The following is a 12,263-nucleotide window of genomic DNA, read 5'->3' on the forward strand; positions in this document are numbered from 1 at the left end:
TTAAAAAGACCAAAACTATAATTTTCCAAAACAGATCCAGATCTCAGGGAGGCACCTCCTGTTTCACAATAGGGATACACAAATTAGATAGCTGTAAAGAATACAATTATTTAGGACTGAAGATCAGTTCCACCGGAAACTTCAGTCCAGCAGTAAATGAACTGAGAGAGAAAGCACGCAGGGCATTCTACGCTATTGAACGCCAAATTCCCATCCCAATACCAATCAAAATCTGGCTCAAATTATTTCAATCAGTTATAGAACCAATTCTCCTATATGGAAGTGAGGTATGGGGGGCACAATCAAATTATAATTTTGACCAATGGGAGAAACATCCCACAGAAATTATGCACACTGAATTCTGTAAGAGTATTCTACAGGTCCACAGAAAAACAATGAACAAAGCCTGTAGAGCTGAATTAGGACAATACCCACTACTACTCAAAATTCAAAAAAGAATTGTTAAATATTGGCTACACCTAAAAAACAGTGACCCCCATTCCTATCACTATAAAGCCCTGCAGAGCCAAGAGCTGAGCAACAGAAAGAGTTCCCTCACACAGCTGGTCCTGAGCCTGAGTTCACTAACACACACTAACCCTGTTCACCATCAGGACCAGCCTGTACTCAACTCAATTAGACCAAACCAAATTCTCACACTCCAAAAAACTAAATACATCACCCATTGGAACACTAAAACACAAGCACAGAGCAGAATGCAGTGCTATCTGGCCCTAAAGCGTCAGTACACTGTAGCTGAATATCTGAGCTCAGTGACTGATCTCAAACACAGAACCACGCTGACAAAGTACAGACTGAGTGAACACAGCCTGGCAGTACAGACCGGCCGCTACAGACAGGCCTGGCTCCCTATAGAGCAGAGGGTGTGCCAGCAGTGCCACAGCAACACTGTAGAGACAGAGCTGCACTTTCTCACTCAGTATGAGAAATATAATCAAATACGGGAAATTTATTATAGACAAATTAATCAAATTCACCCCCAGTTCAGCCGTCTCTCTGATACCCACAAACTACCCGAAGCTGAATGAGGGTGAGTGAGAGAGAGAGTGAGTGAGTGAGTGTGGGTGAGTAAGTGAGAGTGAGTGAGAGAGAGGCTGAATGATGGTGGGAGAGTCAGAGGCTGAGAGTGAGTGGGTGAGTGAGGGTGGGTGAGTGAGAGAGAGAGAGAGAGAGGGGCTGAATGAGAGAGAGAGGGGCTGAATGAGGGTGAGAGAGAGAGAGAGAGAGAGAGAGAGAGGCTGAATGAGGGTGAGTGAGAGAGAGAGAGGCTGAATGAGGGTGAGTGAGAGAGAGAGGCTGAATGAGGGTGAGTGAGAGAGAGAGAGAGTGAGTGAGGGAGAGAGAGAGAGAGTCTGAGTGAGTGATTGTGGGTGAGTGAGAGGCTGAGTGAGGGAGAGTGAGAGAGAGTCTGAGTGAGAGAGAGAGAGTCTGAGTGAGTGTGGGTGAGTGAGAGAGATAGTCTGAGTGAGTGTGGGTGAGTGAGAGAGATAGTCTGAGTGAGTGTGGGTGAGTGAGAGTCTGAGTGAGTGTGAGTGAGAGAGAGAGTCTGAGTGAGTGTGGGTGAGTGAGAGTCTGAGTGAGTGTGGGTGAGTGAGAGTCTGAGTGAGTGTGGGTGAGTGAGAGTCTGAGTGAGTGTGAGTGAGAGAGAGAGTCTGAGTGAGTGTGAGTGAGAGAGAGAGTCTGAGTGAGTGTGGGTGAGTGAGAGGCTTAGTGAGTGTGGGTGAGTGAGGGAGAGTGAGAGAGAGTCTGAGTGAGTGTGAGTGAGAGAGAGAGTCTGAGTGAGTGTGGGTGAGTGAGAGGCTGAGTGAGGGTGAGTGAGAGAGAGTCTGAGTGAGTGTGGGTGAGTGAGAGGCTGAGTGAGGGAGAGAGAGAGAGGATCAATCCAGTAATATACCTGGTCTTACTTTGGGTGACACCGAGGTCAAATATCTTCTTTATGCAGACGACCTCGTTGTACTGTCCCCTACGAGAGAGGGACTACAACAAAGTCTCGAAATGCTGGAGGACTTTTGTCACACATGGGCTTTGAAAATAAACCACCAAAAAACCAAAATCATGGTGCTTCAAAAAGGGACAAAAAAGTCAGGGGAATTTAAATTTTAAAATTAATAACACAAATATTGAATATACTAAAACATACACATATTTGGGTATAACATTCAGTTGTACTGGAAGTTTTGGCTTGGCTGTGAAGGAACTCAAAGAAAAAGCGAGAAGAGCTATTTTTGCCATTAAAAAATCTGTTAAATTTGAAATTCCCATTGAAATCTGGCTAAAATTATTTAAATCAATAATAGAACCCATTGCATTGTATGGTAGTGAGGTTTGGGGACCCCTCACTCAAAATGATTTTTTAAACTGGGACAAACACCCAGTTGAAACTCTGCACACAGAGTTCTGCAGGAATCTCCTCAGTGTGCAGAGGAAGACCCCGAACACGGCCTGCAGAGCAGAATTAGGACAGTACCCTCTAATAATTAACATTCAAAAAAGAGCCATAAACTTCTGGAAGCACATTAAATCTAGTGACCCCCACTCACTCCACTATAAAGCACTGACCTGCCAAGAGCTGAACATCCAGAGGAGTCCCCTAACCCAGCTGATCCTGAATCTCACTGACCTAACACACACTGACATCACACACACCACCCAGCCCCACTACACACTCGCCCAAAACATTAAACCCAACCAAATTATTACCCAACAAAAACAGAAATACATCACACACTGGACTGAGACAGTAAAACAGCAGCACAGACTGCAGTGCTATTCGGCTCTGAACCGAGAATACACTCTGGCAGATTACCTGACAGAAATTAAAGATAGAAAACTGAGAAAGATGTTGAGCATGTACAGACTCAGTGAGCACAGCCTGGCCGTGGAGACCGGCCGGCGCAGGCAGAACTGGACACCCAGAGAGGCCAGACTGTGCTCTCACTGTGAGCTGGCAGTGGTGGAGACAGAGCTGCACTTCCTCACAGAGTGTCCAAAATACCACTCCATCAGGAGTTTATATTATAGGAAATTTAGCAGCGTCGCCCCCGAGTTCCTACACTGCACTAATACACACAAACTGCCCTACATACTGGGAGAGAGCAGAGAGCTGATCACACTAGCTGCCCAATACATTACAGCCTGTCACAATCTGAGAGACAACCAGTGAGACCGTCCACCAATCACTAATATCTGTACTTATATCTGTAATATGTTATATTGATATTAATATATTAATGTTACCTCTTTTACTTCTATTAATCTAACTTTAACATGCTTTATTACTAATTTTACTTATTTTCTTTATTAATAACTCAACCTTTTTAATATTACTGTTTTTTTCTTTCTTTCTTTCTCTCTAATCTGTAGATTTATTTATGTATTTTATTTTTGTTATTATTAGTATTTTTTTTTTCTTTTATAACGTCTGTTTACTTGTATTATTAATTGCTTTGGCAATAGTGTATGTAATTACATTCATGCTAATAAAGCACCTCTGAACTGAACTGAGAGAGGCTGAATGAGGGTGAGAGAGAGAGAGAGAGAGAGAGGCTGAATGAGGGTGAGAGAGAGAGAGGCTGAATGAGGGTGAGTGAGTGAGAGAGGGTGAGTGTGAGAGAGAGAGAGAGGTAGGCTGAATGAAAGTGAGTGAGTGAGAGAGAGAGGGTGAGTGAGAGAGAGGCTGAATGAGGGTAGGTGAGTGAGAGAGAGAGAGAGAGAGAGAGAGAGAGAGAGAGGCTGAATGAGGGAGAGAGAGAGAGAGAGGCTGAATGAGGGTGAGTGAGAGAGAGAGGCTGAATGAGGGTGAGTGAGTGAGAGAGAGAGAGAGGGTGAGTGAGAGAGAGAGAGGTAGGCTGAATGAGAGTGAGTGAGAGAGAGAGGGTGAGTGAGAGAGAGGCTGAATAAGGGTGAGTGAGTGAGTTACCATGGAGACGCGTTTAAATGGCAGCAGAAAACGTAAGCTCCTAAACAGAACCTAAACTTTTAAGGTATTTTCACACTGAGTGATTGATTTATCATTTATCTACATGATATTACGATAAAGTAAAGGACAGAGCACCTGTAGGAAAAAAAACGAGAGTTTATTATGAACTACAGCCGAAGTACGGAGCGCGAAGATCAGCTGATGGACTACTAACAACAACATCCGCGACCGATCAGCTGTTAACCTAACACTAACACACAGCGCTCTCACACAGCGGTGAGAGAACAACACACACACACACATATACACACACACACTTACACACACACACACACACACACACACACACACATACACACGGAAAATGGAAACGGCCGCTTCCAGCGCTTCCAGCGGACCCAGCGCTTCCAGCGGACACTCGCTATACTTGAACGGCAGCGAGGTGCAGTATCCACCGCACGTCAAATCAGCAAACGCCAGGAAAATATTCAAAACAAAAATCCTGTCTGACAACCCAGAAACTTTAGTGGCAGATTTCACTACAAAGAACAATCTAAAGGTAATGTGTAACCTGCTCTTCTCCACCCATCACCCTGCAGACTGGCATACAGTGATCAGTGATTCTTTCACTTACATAAAGAAAAACGGAATAAGCAAAGGCAGACAAATCACTACATATGAAGATGCTGAATACACATGCCCCATCCTAACAATAAATATATATCATAACGGTACAGTTATGATCCAGGGACCTGAAAACAGCTTACACAACTTTCAAAACTGCTTTCAAAATATGAAGAAATCTGCTGCATCAAAAAGAAAAACTACAGATTCACAGAGAACACCAGTGAACAACACTGTACACAGATCTGTACACAGCCCTACAACACCACGAGCACAGCCGGAGCTCACACCTAAACTGGCCTGCAGCATCAGGACTCTGAGAGAAGGGCTATCTATATTGGAACAGGAGTTTACTCATTTTAAAGAGAGAATCCTGTCCTGCCCTCCTCAGGAAAACAACAACAGCAGCAAACCAGCAGGAGAACTTTACACTGAAGTTCTACAACATAAGAATGAGATCCGGGAACTACATCAGGCCATGAGAGAACTGGAAGAGGATAATCAGAATCTGAGGACAGTTTTACGGAGAATAACAGAGGAACTAAACACAATCACTCAACTGCTCAGCACTTCAGCACAGATACCCCAACACAGCCAGACAAGCACCAGAGAAAACTGCACCAGCTCCACTAACATTACCTCTCCCACCTCCTCACCCCCACGCCCTACACTACCCTCTCCTCATACCATACCTCAACCTACCCCACCAATACAAACACACACACTCACACCTAACTCCCTCAACACTGAGGAACCCACACACACAACGCCACACACACAGAAGACAACACAGGATGTATTATTTCTGTGTGATTCTAATGGGAAATATTTAGACATGAAACGTCTTTTCCCAAAAAAACATTCAACAAAGATCTGGACTCCAACCATAAACAAAGCCATTGATCAACTATCAAACCTGAACTACAACGGAATTCAGCACATCATCATTCATACGGGGACCAATGATCTAACTCAGAACAGCAGGAACATACCTGAAGCACTCCAACAAACAGCAATGACAGCCAGCAAGAGATTTCCTACAGCAACAATCACCATCTCCACTTTATTACCAAGACTGGACACAGCCCAACACACTATCAACAACATCAACTCAGACATTTACAGACTCTGTACCCACATACCCAACACACAAGTAGTGCTTTATGGGCAGATTCTTCACAGACACCTTTATGACCGTCTTCATCTAAACCAAAAAGGGGTCAAACTATTTGCAAAGAGCCTGAAAGACACAGTCTTACACCGCAAAAGACCTACAGTCAGACCAAGATCAACATCTGAACCCCTCAGCTCTTCTCAGAACCACCACAGTGAAACCACCAGAGCATTTATTGCTCCCAGCTACAGTCTACAGTGCCCTTCACTCCATCAGACTCCACAACCCAACAGCAGTTGGCAACCACCACCACCACCACAGCTAGAACTCAACCCTTACCCAGAACTACAGCCCAGAACTTATGCTGCTGTAGTTGCTCAAGGAATCACACCTTCACCCAACCAGCTACACCCCAACCAACTACACCCCGACTGGCTTCACCTCAAAGAACCACAGCACAACCAGCAACCATACACCCAGCTACATCTCAACCAGTTAAACCCCAAAAAGCCTCAGCACAACCAGCAACTACACACCAACCAGCTACACTCCAACCCACTACAACCCAAAGAACCACAACACAACCAGCTACACAACAACCAGCTATCACACAACCACCTACACCCTACCCAGCTACTCCCCAGTGAACTACACCACAAAGAACCACAGCACAACCAACAACCGTACACCCAGCTACACCTCAACCAGCTACATCCCAAAGAACCACAGCACAACCAGCAACTGTACACCCAGCTACACCCCAACCAACTACAGCACAACCAATTATTGTACAACCAACTACACACCAACCAACTACACCTCAACCAACTACAGCACAACCAATTACCGTACAACCAACTACACACCAACCAGCTACACCCCAACCAACTACAACCCAAAGAACCACAGCACAATTAGCTACACCCCAACCCACTACAACCCAAAGACCTACAGCACAACCAGCTACACCCCAACCAGCTATCACACAACCAGCTACACCCTACCCAGCTACTCCCCAACGAACTACAACCCAAAGAGCTACAACACAACCAGCTATCACACAACCAACTACCCATCACCTGGTTACACCACAACTGGCTTTATCAAAACCAGCTACACCAAAACCAACCAACCAACTACATCCCAACCAAATATAATCCAACCAGCTGCAATCTAACCAGCTACACTCCAACCAGATAAGAGAATTTATCACCATCCTTTATCAAACTAATGAACTCATTTTTGTTTTATCACTCTTGTTATAATACTTTTTAAAAATTATCTACACTGATACAACTGCACTAATATTTACACTTAAATCAATTAATACTATTAGAAAAAATGATTATAGTTGGGTAATGAATTGAATATCTCTTTGTGAAATACCTATAATTATCTGATGATGGCTTCCTTTTCAATTAGTTGTTGGAATATTCAAGGTTCTTTCTCGTCAACATTTGGTCTAAAGTTTACAAATCCAGATTTTATAAATAATATATATAATAGAGATTTAATTATTCTACAAGAAACATGGGATAACCATCCAAATTCTTCCTGTCCAAATAATTACATAGAACTATATCTACCCCCCACAAAACATGCCCATATTAAAAATGGTAGAAACTCAGGTGGTATACTTGTGTGGTATAAAGAAGAATATAGATCATTCATAACTCTTCTAAAAAATAATAAAAATTATCTATGGATTAAATTAAACAAGAACTTATTAGGAAATGATAGAGATATATATTTATGCACTATTTATATACCTCCTCAAAATTCGCCTTATTACACAGAAGACATTTTTGAAAATCTTCAAAGTGAAATAAATAATTACCAGACATTAGGTTATATTTTACTATGTGGAGATTTCAATGCCAGAACTGCAAGAGAAAATGACTTTATTGATATAGATAAAACAACAAATATACATAAACAAACCCTATACTGCCACACAAGCATAACCACTCAGAGACAAAGTTATGATAGTGTAATTAATAAACACGGAAAACACGTCCTCCAGCTGTGTAAAGGCCTGGGTCTGTACATCGTTAACGGCAGAACCAGAGGAGACTCGCTGGGCAGATTCACCTACAGCTCTGCACTGGGCAGCAGTGTGGTAGATTACGCCATCACAGACATCAATCCAGGACATATCAGTGCATTCGTAGTCTTACCACAATTATATCTTTCAGATCACTGCCAAACCGTCCTGTACCTGAAAAAATCAACAACTAACACCAACACACACGACCCAGACACCGACACTTACCCTCTCCCTAAACCATACAAATGGACAGAAGAAAGTACCACAAATTACACAACAGCACTGGACTCTGAAAATATTAAACAAATGTTAGATACATTTATTCAAACACACTATCAAGCTACCAAAAAAGACATAAATCTGGCAACTGATTACCTAAATAATTTTTTTTACCAACTAACTAAAAAGTCAAATCTAAAGACATTAATAACCAAAACATTGAAACAAAAAACAAAAGAAAAATGGTTCGACAAGGAATGTTTAACATCCAAAAAACAATTACGAAATTTAGCCAACAGGAAACACAGGACCCCAAATGACCAACAATTGCGACTAGAATATTTTCAAACATTACGACAATACAAACGATTAATTAGAACTAAAAAATATCAATACACAGAAACCCAATGTAGTAAAATGGAAAAAGCTATTAAAGAAAATTATTTTTGGGATTTATGGAAAAAAAATATTACAACAACCAATCTTAAAAATACCTCAATTAAAAATAGCAAAATATGGAAAATGTTTTTTGAAGACCTTTATAAAACTCCAGATGAATCAAACAAAAATACCATCACTGAAAAACTCAGTACATTAGAATCAGCTATAAAAGACAATCAGTCTCCATTAGACTACCCCATATCCATACAGGAATTAAAGGAAAAACTCAAATTACTAAAACAAGGAAAAGCCTGCGGAATTGATAATATAAAAAACGAAATGTTAAAACAAATCAAATCAAATCAAATCAAATCAAATTTATTTGTATAGCGCTTTTTACAACAGGTGTTGGCACAAAGCAGCTTTACAGAAACATGATTACAGGACAAAGAATCAGGCAAAACATTACACATAGAAAATACAGAATACAGAACCCCCAGTGAGCGCGGAGGCAAGGAAAAACTCCCTCAGAGCTGCAGGAGGAGGAAGAAACCTTGGGAGGACCAAGACTCACATTAAAGGGGGGACCATCCTACCACTGGTCAAACGGCTTTTAAATAGAAATTTAAAAAGTCTTTTATACATCTATATAGGTTTTATGTACTCAGGAGTGTAATAGCGCCACTAATGGCTTGGATGTAATCTGTAGTGGAGAGTAAGATGGTCGATGAGCAGCTGATCTGTGGTGGTGGTGGAGAAGAGCTGACTTCAGAAACTTCCATCAGTCTGGCCGGACAGGAGACGCGAGAGCCTGAGGGTCCAACATCGGTATCGGGTCAGACAGGAGGGCAGTCAGTAACTCGGAGGAAGGCAGAGAGATGGAATTAGTTTTGACTGGATTTATGCAAAACTGAGAATATTAAAACATTATCAGAGTGTGGCAAGTGACTCCGGCAGAACTGAATAAAACAGCCTAACTAAAGGCAGAGAGCCAGAAGGTAACATAGACATGGAGGCACCCTGAAACACCAGCATCCACCCACTCCACCGTCCACAAACCTGAGTGACCGTGTGAAGTGGGAGAACAACAGCACCAGCATCTCAGTTTACCACAATTTCCTCTGTCCATGAACCCCTGAATCTGCAGCCTTATCTAAAGGGAAAAACATTAATTACCAAAAGCTAAACTAAACAAGTAAGTTTTCAGTCTAGACTTAAAGATTGAGACTGTGTCTGAGTCCCGAACATATTCGGGGAGATTATTCCAGAGTTGAGGCGCTTTATAAGAGAAAGCTCTTCCTCCTGCAGAGCTCCTCTGAATTTTAGGCACTACTAATAAACCAGCACCCTGAGATCTGAGTAATCGCGGTGGTTCATAACAGGAGATGAGGTCTTGTAAATACTCAGGAGCGAGTCCGTGTAGGGCTTTATACGTTAACAGGAGAATTTTATAGTCTATGCGGAATTTGACTGGAAGCCAGTGCAGTGCTGATAGTACTGGACTAATATGGTCAAATTTTCTAGTTTTAGTAAGGACCCTGGCTGCAGCATTTTGAACTAGCTGAAGTTTATTTAAGTTACTGCCGGAACATCCAGACAGTAGCGCATTACAATAATCTAGCCTTGAGGTAATAAAGGCATGTACTAATTTTTCTGCGTCATGCAGTGATAGGGCATTTCTTAGCTTGGCAATATTACGGAGGTGTAGAAAAGCTGTTCTAGTAACATTAGATATGTGTTTATCGAATGCTAGATCTGAATCTATGATAACTCCAAGGTTTTTAGCTGCTGAACCAGGGGTGGCTGAGAAGTCAGCCAGATTTAGCATTAAGTCTGATCATTTATTTCTAGCAGCTTTGGGGCCTAATAGGAGAACTTCTGTTTTATCACTATTTAATAGGAGGAAGTTGTGCGACATCCATGATTTTACATCTTCTACACAATCCTCGATTTTCTTTAATCTCACTCTGTCATCAGGTTTGGCTGATATGAAGAGCTGCGTGTCATCCGCATAACAATGAAAATTCACATTGTGTTTTCTAATAACTTTGCCCAGTGGGAGCATATATAATGTAAATAATAACGGTCCTAATATAGAGCCTTGTGGAATTCCATATCTTACCTTGGTATAACTGGAAGACATATCATTTATCCTCACAAACTGATAGCGATCGGTTAAGTACGATTTAAACCATGCTAAGGCAGTTCCGGTTACACCGACCATGTTCTCTAGTCTTTCTAAAAGGATAGTATGATCTATTGTATCAAAGGCTGCGCTCAGATCGAGAAGTACGAGTAAGGAAACACAGCCTTGGTCGGCGGCTATAAGTAGATCGTTTGTTATTCTAACTAAAGCTGTCTCAGTGCTATGATAAGGCCTAAATCCAGATTGAAATTTTTCATAGATCTGGTTTCAGATCTACAGCAGTCCCAAATTACAATTGGCCATACTAAAACTTTTTAATCTAGTACTTAATTGTGGATTTTTTCCTGTAATCTGGAATAGAGGTCTAATTACTCCAATTTATAAAAATGGTGATAAATTTGACCCAAATAACTACAGGGGTATCTGTGTAAACAGTAATTTAGGCAAAGTCTTCTGCAGTATACTAAACACCAGGCTATTAAAATATTTAACAGAACATAATACCCTATCAAAATGTCAAATTGGATTTCTACCTAAACACCGAACCACAGACCATATTTACACCTTAGATGCACTCATTCAAAAACACGTCCATCAAAAAACCAAAGGGAAGATATTTGCTTGTTTCGTAGACTTTAAAAAAGCATTCGACTCAATTTGGCACAATGGACTATTTCTCCAATTACTTGAATCTGGTATAGGGGGGAAGGTTTATGATTTAATTAAATCCAAATATAATGATAATAAATGTGCAGTAAAAATTGAGAACAGAAGAACAGATTTTTTTAAACAAGGACGTGGAGTGCATCAAGGATGTAATCTATCTCCAACTTTATTTAACATATACATCAACAAATTGGCTACAACCCTTGAAAATTATCCAAACTTAGGTCTTGAATTAAATGATAAAGAAATAAAACTCCTATTATATGCAGATGATTTACTTTTATTAGCTCCAACAGCAGAAGCCTTACAACAACATTTAAATATATTAGAAGAATTTTGTCAAGATTGGGCCCTAGACATTAATATCAACAAAACCAAAATAATGATTTTCCAAAAAAAAGCCAGATCACAAAAATCTAAATTCCACTTTACATTCAGAGGAATAACTCTACAGCACTGTATGGACTACAATTACCTGGGCCTGGTAATAAGTGCATCTGGCAGGTTTAATAAGACTACGAATGCACTGGTAGAGAAAGCAAGAAAAGCATTTTTTACCATCAAAAGATCCCTAAACAAATTTAATCTTCCAATACAAATCTGGCAAAAAATATTTAATTCTATTATTAAACCCATACTTTTATATGGCAGTGAAGTTTGGGGACCTAAAATTTATCAAGGACACGCATCATGGGACACGAATCCAATAGAAAAATTTCACCTGGAATTCTGCAAAGAAATTTTAAAAGTCCATCGCAGCACGGTGAACCTGGCGTGCAGAGCAGAGCTCGGCCAGTTTCCTCTCTCCCTATCCATCATAACCAGAGCTTTAAAATTCCACTCTCACCTGTCCCAATCCCACCCAGACTCATACCACCACACAGCATACCTCAATACCTGCACACACCCAGAAACAGACCCTCTCACACACATTAAACACCACCACCACCTTCACACCACCACCTGCTACACCCTCAAACACACACACCTCCAAACCATCCACAAAACACAGCAATCAGACTATATTAATCACTGGCTTCATGAAATTTCCTCCATTAATAAATTAGAATGTTACAGATCATTAAATAGAGAATACACCCTCGCAGATTACCTGACTAAAATTAAA

This window comes from Astyanax mexicanus, chromosome 5 (assembly GCF_023375975.1).
Source record: "Astyanax mexicanus isolate ESR-SI-001 chromosome 5, AstMex3_surface, whole genome shotgun sequence".
Classification (NCBI taxonomy): domain Eukaryota; kingdom Metazoa; phylum Chordata; class Actinopteri; order Characiformes; family Acestrorhamphidae; genus Astyanax; species Astyanax mexicanus.